The sequence below is a fragment of the Salvia splendens genome, chromosome 11 (assembly GCF_004379255.2).
Source record: "Salvia splendens isolate huo1 chromosome 11, SspV2, whole genome shotgun sequence".
Classification (NCBI taxonomy): domain Eukaryota; kingdom Viridiplantae; phylum Streptophyta; class Magnoliopsida; order Lamiales; family Lamiaceae; genus Salvia; species Salvia splendens.
The window spans coordinates 2,905,443-2,914,049 of NC_056042.1; the positions used below are offsets into that span (position 1 = coordinate 2,905,443).

General features: G+C 42.8%; 1 pseudogene; it reads left to right on the forward strand.

Moving 5' to 3' along the window:
- Nucleotides 1-1,162: 1,162 nt before the first annotated feature.
- Nucleotides 1,163-5,980, forward strand: LOC121756090 (annotated as a pseudogene).
- The last annotated feature ends 2,627 nt before the right edge of the window (nt 5,981-8,607 follow it).

Consider the following 8,607-nt stretch of genomic DNA (forward strand, 5'->3'; position numbering starts at 1 on the left):
TGAGATTAGTGTTAATTTTCTTCTTTTTTAAAAAAATTTAAGTAGCGTTTTATGTTGGTTTTTCTTCTTTATTTGTATAGTTCAAAACTCAAATTCAAATTTTTGCAAATACCAAATTGAGCTGCATTGTTTGTTGATTCAAATTGACACATTCATTGATTACATTTTATATGTAGGTGTGTGTATGTATCTTTTGATGGCAGTTTTTTTTTGTCATATTTACATGTGTTATGCTTTGATTTTGTTACTGATATCTGGTCAAAATTGAATCTTGATTTCCATAGATGAGATTTGTCATGTGGATAACTCTTATTGCTTTTCAGAAACCAATCACCATAATACTTCCATAGATTAGATAGTATTTCAGTATTTGTCCTGATTATTATAGTTTTACAGTGACTGGGTAGTTTAGAATCGAGTTAACGAGTACTATACTAACGAGTTTTCGATATTATGGAAGAGGTTGGTGATGATTGCCTTCATTTCAGATTGGTGATGTTCAGCAACAATGTCTATGCTAAACACTGAGAGCTGGTGTTTCCTTTCCTTTGCAATATTTTCCATAGAGCATTCAGTTTTAATTCATTCTTCTTTTCCTTCCAAGCATCAATTCACTTTCCTTTCAAGCTTTTCCTCTTGGCCTTAATTAAGTCAGCCAAGGTAGTGATGCATTTGTTTAATCTTGAGAAATTCCTTGTGCTTCTGTTTGATTACTATTCAATCTCTAATCTTCCCTTTTTTCTTCAGACCTGCAGCATGTCCGGTTCCTTCCTTCGAGATCTTGTAAGGTATTCTCAATAATATACCTGATTCTAAATAAAATCTTATCTATCTGTGCCTTGTGCTTTGCTCTTTGAATGTTCTTCTTATCTATCCTTGTTTTTGCTGTCATCACTAGTTTTTGAAAATAAAGTTTTGCACTTTATTGCTGTCATCACTGGACTTTGGTATCAGTATCATTACCTTGTGCTTTGGTGTGTGACTGTGTTTTTTTTGGATGCTCATTGATTCACATAATTCCAATGACTTGTTCCAAGTCATTGGCTTGCAAGTCTTGGGCACCATTTGTTACTCTTGTCATTTCCTGGCACTTGACTGCAACTTAATAGCCAGAAATTGGCTGCCTCAACATGCTAAACAAGCTCAATCTCACTCTACAACCATGATATCCCACCCTCTTTACTTGTTCTTCCTCATCTCTATACATTCAACACTCAAAACCACCAGCGCCTCCACTGTGGAAGCTTACACCGCCACGGAACTAATCTGATACGACATGGAAGGTCTACAAGCGAGGAACAAGCGAGGAAAGAGGGAGGTTGTTCTGGCCAACAAACCGGCAGAATAGCAGCTGAAAGATATGGCACATGCTCAACAGACTCGGCATTTGTTATTATTATTTAAGATTTGTTTGTTGCTGATATTTCTCAGTGTTAGTTATTTGTGAGTCTATTTATTTGGATCTATCCCAGACGATGAAAAGCATCTTGGAAGTAAGATCGGATTAGGACGGCAGTAGCCGTAGGCCTCTGCGGAGGATTTCTCTTCATTGTTCTTTCATATTCAGTTATTCAATAAAGCCGAGTATTTCTTTTCCCAGAATTCTATCCTCTCTTTGTGGCATTTCATTGAGCACCGTTTGTGCTCTTCCAACTCGACGGCCTTTACTCTATCAATTGGTGCGGTGAACGATGGTGAATTCTCGTGTGGACGCGCGTTTGGACAGATTAGAGAAGGCTGTTGGGAATCTGGAGAAAAGTACGGTTTCGTTGAACGCTGCGGTCGACGAACTGAATGCCCAGTTTCTCAAAACTGATGAACGAGTGACGGCGATTGGGTCTCAGCTCGAGACGTTCATCGGGGAAGTACGGGCGGCTCTTTCGTTCGAAAAATCAACCACCAAATCTGGATCCAACGACGACGACTCTTCTGACGGCTTGGGGTCACACACGGCGGTTACGGGCATCACCCCGCCGATGACCTTCCCCACGTTTGATGGCACTGATGCAATCGCGTGGCTTGCTAGGGCAGAACAATACTTTATGGTTTCCAATGTACCACCGGAAAATCGCGTGATAGTTGCCATGGTGGCACTGGTGGGTCCGGCCCTGCCATGGATCCAATTATTGAGGAAACGAATTCCGACCCTATCTTGGGATCGGTTTACGCAGGAGATGATGAAACGCTTCGGGGACAACGGGGCTCTCGATGAATCTAAAGCTTTTGCTGCATTTCGACACGACGACTCCCTAGCTGAATTTGTAGCGAGGAAGGCTGCCAAGATAACCAATTCCTCGGATGCAGTCAAATTAACCCTCAACATCGACCATCTGTCGGGAACGCAACCTTCGACTCCGGTCTCGGTGCCAGCCGCCACTCCGGTGCCCATGAATCCAGGGGTTCCAGCGCGATCGTTCTCAAAGGGATCCTCTCAATCCCCTTCTTCGTTTTCGACAGTGGGCTCCTCTCAGCCACCCCCGCGTCGTTTTCGGAGTATGTCAACAGAGGACTACAAGAACCGTCTCGCAGCAGGCACTTGTTTCAAGTGTGGACGGAAATTCGACCCCACCCATAGATGCCCCCCAAAGACTCTGAATGATTGGTTCTGTGACGACGACGACGAGGCCCCTAACATCGTCTCACCTGACGATAACGAGGAGTTTGACTCCGGAATTGAGCTACAGCTGTCGGAATTATCCTTCAATGGTAATGATACCTCTCAGACTATGAAACTTTTCGGGGCGATTGGGCAGCACAAGCTGAAGGTGATGATAGATAGTGGCGCCAGCCACTGTTTTATCTCGGACCAGGTCGCCCGCACACTCCAGCTCCTGATCACTCCTACCGTTCAGTATTCGGTGACATTGGGCGACGGGTCTTCGGTCAGGGCCGCGGGTTTTTCAGGTTTTACAGGCCCATTCTCTCGTTGTCAACCTAAAGAAATGCCTATTGGGACGCCAGAGTGTGAAATGTCATATCGTCCCCTTCGAGGGCGTAAGGATGGATCCCTCCAAGGTGTCTGCTGCTTTGCGGTGGCCGACCCCGTCTACTCTGAAGGGAGTCCGTGGGTTAAATTTCCTTACTTCCGCCTTGAGGACAAGGCTGTTTCGACGGACGGGGCAGTTGATACGACATGGAAGGTCTACAAGCGAGGAACAAACGAGGAAAGAGGGAGGTTGTTCTGGCCAACAAACCGGCAGAATAGCAGCTGAAAGATAGGGCACATGCTCAACAGACTCGGCATTTGTTATTATTATTTAAGATTTGTTTGTTGCTGATATTTCTCAGTGTTAGTTATTTGTGAGTCTATTTATTTGGATCTATCCCAGACGATGAAAAGCATCTTGGAAGTAAGATCGGATTAGGACGGCAGTAGCCGTAATCCTCTGCAGAGGATTTCTCTTCATTGTTCTTTCATATTCAGTTATTCAATAAAGCCGAGTATTTCTTTTCCCAGAATTCTATCCTCTCTTTGTGGCATTTCATTGAGCACCGTTTGTGCTCTTCCAACTCGACGGCCTTTACTCTATCATAATCCTCCTTAGCTGCGGCACTTCAGCAACCACAAACGACACCAGCCTCCAGAGCTGGGGCACCGATCAAGGTTCGAAATACATCCCATCAAATGCCCCCTCCGTATCTTCCTCTTCCGATGCTTCCACCATGGAATCTTCGGTTTTTCCAGTCCCTTACAAGACTGCTCGTGTCTTCCATTCCCCTTTCACATACACTTTTCCCCTCAGTGAAGGCCAGAAATTCCTCCGCCTTTACTTCTATCCCAACATCTACTCGGACATTGACACTCGTCTATCTTTATTCTCTGTCAATGCAAATGCCTTCACCCTGTTTACAAACTTCAGTGCATTCCTTCATTCCAAGAATTTAACACGGCCTTCTTTTATGATGGAGTTCATTGTTAACATCGGAGCAACCCAAAAACTCGATCTAACCTCCACCCCCAATCCAAACTCTTCTGCTTTTGTTAATGGAATCGAGATTGTGTCAATCCCTGATAAACTCTACCTTTCGAAAGAAGGTGTGGGAATCAAATTTGTGGACAGGTTGGTTGATCTCAACAGCGACATGGCTTTGGAGAATATTTACCGGCTGAATGTGGCGGAAGCGCTGTTGACATCGGAGAAGATAGTGTGCCCACTCGCAGCATGTTTTGGGGATGGAGTCCTGATGATGACTACATATTCTGCTGCGATTACGGGTGGACGCCGCATGACGAAGGAGTTGTGATCAACTACACCAACCTTACTCCTTCCTATACTGCTCCCCTAAAGTATACATAACTGCTAGAACCATGAGCAACATCAGCAAAAGTTTAGAGTGGGCATTTCCTGTTGATTCTGGATTCTTCTATCTGCTCCGTTTCCACTTTTTTGATTTTCTGCACAGAAAGGAAAACGACATGGTGTTTACAATAAACATCAATAATCAAATAGCAGATACTGAAGTTGATGTCATCTTCATGGCTGGCGGCCCTGATTTTCCCATCTTCAAAGACTACAAAACATGGGTTCCTGATGTTGGAAATCGTGGAAAGCAAGACCTGCTGCTATCTTTGGTGCCTTTCCTTGAGATAAGACCAAGATATATTAATGCTTTGCTGAATGGCTTAGAAATTTTCAAACTCAATGATTCGGTAGGAAGTTTTGCTGTATCCAACCCTGAACTCGTGATAAATTCACCGCCGGTGTCACTAGAGTGGAACCACCTACCAGCAGCCGCGAAGAAGAAGAAAATTGGTGTTGTGGTGGGGAGTGTTATCAGCGTAGTTGTGGTGGTTGCAGCCGTGGCTATGTTGATTATACGGCGGCGTAAAGTGAAGGACAAGGCGGGCACAAGTGTGACCGAGTCATCGTTGGTAACACTTTCGACGAGGTCAAGGTCGACTCATGATACATGCAGGTATTTGTCCATTGACGAGATCAAGGCCGCCACCGGTAACTTCGACGACAGCTTCGTCATCGGCAGGGGAGGCTTCGGACGCGTCTACAGAGGCTTCATCTGCAACGTGCCCGTAGCAATCAAGAGGCTTAACTCCACCTCCAGGCAAGGCACTCGTGAGTACCTCACCGAGATCGACGTGCTCTTCAAGCTTTGCCACCTCCACTTAGTCTCCCTCGTCGGCTACTGTGGCGACGACGGTGAGATGATCCTGGTGTACGACTATATGGCCAACGGCAGCCTCCGCGACCACCTCTACGACTCCGAAAAATCACCCTTGACGTGGAAGCAGCGCCTCCAGATATGTGTGGGCGCCGCCAATGGCTGGACTACCTCCACAGCAGTGGCACCATCATCCACCGCGACGTCAAGTCTAGTAACATCCTTCTCGATGAGAAATGGGTGGCCAAGGTGTCGGACTTCGGCCTCTCCAAAATGGCCAAGTCCACACACGTCAGCACGGTCGTCAAAGGCAGCTTGGGTTATGTTGACCCAGAGTACTACCGCCGAAAACAGCTAACGCTGAAATCCGATGTGTACTCGTTCGGGGTGGTGTTGTTGGAAGTCTTATGTGAAGGCCGCCGATAATCGCAACATTACCAAGAGAGCAAGTGAATTTAGCAGAGTGGGCTACATTTTGCTATGGGAAAGGGACAGTTGATCAGATTGTGGATTCCAATTTCAAGGGCAAGATTTCGGCTGAATGCTTGAGCAATTTTGCAGAAATAGCCGTAGCATGCCTCGTGGAGAAGGGCATTGATCGGCCATCGATGAACGACATTGTTAGGAAATTGGAGTTTGTGATGCGGCTCCAAGTGAACCACCCGTATCGCCCATCGGGGGCATCTTGCTCGTCCACCGGGTAAGGACGGTAACCACCCTGAATTTGAGAACCTTGGGTTAGAGGAGGGGGCGAGAATTCCGTTTCCGGACTAGGGAACCATTCGTGGTTCCAACCACGAGAGCCGGATGGGTGATCGTCGGAGTCGGACATTTTTTTTGCAAGAGTGAAGTGAAAGATTGATAATTGATAAGAATTGTATAGTGTGGCGTAAAAATTTTTGTATGAAAATGAGGATATTTATAGATGAAAAATGAGAATTTTGGGGAAAAATTTGAAAAATAAACTAAAAATGATGAGAAAACAGATATAATTTATTGGGAGGTGGGAAAATATATTTTTTATAAAATAATTTTTAAATTAAAATTCGATTTTTTTAAAAAATGAAAAATTCCAACGGCTAAGCCGTTGGCCAATTGTGTACTGCCACGTCGCCCTGCTCAGCGGCACGGACGTGCTCGATTTATCGAGCAGCGCCGTACCGTCGGCGAGAGTGCAGCGGTGGACGAGGCGTTGTCGCGCCGTCGGCACGGACGCCGTCCATCCCAGCAATCACCATTAGGGACCGAAATATACGAATGATATGATATACGAATGAATCGAAATATACTAATGATATTATTATTGTTAAAAAGCCTTAAAGTCCACCCTAAGAATACCTGTTTCCAGCTATATTATATGTAAGGCGTGTTGGATTTCGGACCACTAACGGTAGGTAGTCCAGTCTTATGTGTGGTTCAATAATTATTCTAATTGTCTTTTGCATGTTTATTGTTTTTCTCCGAAAGGATCTAGACATATTCAGTTGTTTTTAAGAAGATATTACAACTTTCATTTGATTGAGTACATAAAAAGCCTATGTCATGTAGAGATTAAATAAATTAAGGGGATGTTCGGTTTGCAAGATTGTATCCCGGGATTAAATATGTACTAATATGTTTGATTTATGAGATTTAATCACACAACTCAATCCTAGATGGATAATCATGAGATAATTAGTCATACCTAACCCCGTATGACTAAAATAATCTTACAACTCTATCATAGATTATACTCCTATCTTGGTACTCCTCTGTCCCACTAAAGATGACCCACTTTCCTTTTAGTTTGTCCCAATCAAGATGACCAATTACTAAAAATAGAAGCATCTTTATCTCTACTTTATTCTCTCCCTCTTACTTTACTCTCTCCAGTTCACACACAAAACAAACTTGCATAAATTCTCGTGCCGTCCAAGGAAGGGGTCATCTTTCTTAGGACAGAGAGAATATTATTTTATCTTGAAAACCGAATACCACCTAAGTGTATTACAGCATCCTAACAATACCTTATCAAATTACACAATATACTCTCACGGAAATCAAATAGTAATTCAGTGTTTCGTCATATTATCAAAGAGAGAATTATCGTTTTTAAATCACCAATATACTCTCACAACTACTTAAATTCTGCATATCGTCCACGGTTTTGTGTTAAAATGACAACACCATTTAAGATGACATTGTACCACCAAAGACAATCGTTAGATTTAAGAGCAGATTCAACCTTAGCCTGCCACGTGGCAGACTTGTTTGCCTATGTATCGTAGATTGATTGATTATCTTTGATTTCGTATCACAAATTGATTGAAACCATATGTCGTATTGCTTGCTTATGTATCGCAGAATCCTTGCCTAGATTGTAATTTCAACTAAGGTTTCACCATAGTGCTCTGATTTCGTATCTCATATTGATTGGAACCATATGCTGAATTGCTTGTCTATGTGTCACATATTGCTTGTTACTTGTTGTCACTTTAAGAGTTGTGTCACCCTAACGCACCCCTATCGTCCACCGTTTATTATTTTGAAATTGAAAAATAGTTAACTATACTTTCTTACAATTTCCTGAACCATTCTCATAAGGAGAGAGATTGCCTTGAGGCCATCCACAACGCTGTTCCTATACCGTTCCTATATCGTTCCTTAAACCACTATTTGAGGGCCCCACTGTACTTTTTTACTCCATTCCTTAACTAAGGAACGGAACCTGCAACCCTCCGTTCCTTAACCGTTCCTTAAATTACTATTCATTCAATTTCATTTTTTTTATTTCCAACCCAATTCAATTTAAATAAACACACTTTATTAAAAAACAAACAAACTTTATTAAAAAACACACAACATTAAAAAAAATTTAAACTTTTAGAAAAATAAAAAGCACACAATTAAAATCCTAAAAAAATAAATTCGAATTTATAGAGAGGAATAGATGTGTGTTTGTGATTGAAATGAGTATGAAATAGGAGTATTTATAGAGTAAATAAATAAATAAAAAATAAAAAAAATAACGGATATAAAAAAACGGTCACATTACCGTTGCAATTTTTTTATTATTATTAAATTCGATTTTTTTTAAAAAAAAAATTTGAATTATTGCGTCACCGGGACGAAGCCCACTCGCGGGGCAGCGAGTGGGCTTCACGCGTCGAATGGGAGGCCGCCACGTCGCCTCGGCTCGTGTCGGAACGTTTCGTTCCGCGTTCCTCCGGAACGGAACGCGGCACGGCATAGGAACGGCATGGGCACGGAATGGCGACGGAACGAACTCCGGAACGGCATAGGAACCGCAACGGCACAGCATTGCGGGTGCCCTGAAAATTTTATGCTCAATGTAGTAAGTACTTTTAGCAGTTGAATTCAGTTATGTAAATATATACAAACCCAGGCCCTATTTATTAAAATTTCATCAAACCAACTGTCACTCACTCATGACTTAACTTATCATCATCCCTTCATAAAACTCGACAAATCTCAAAACTAAAATCTTTT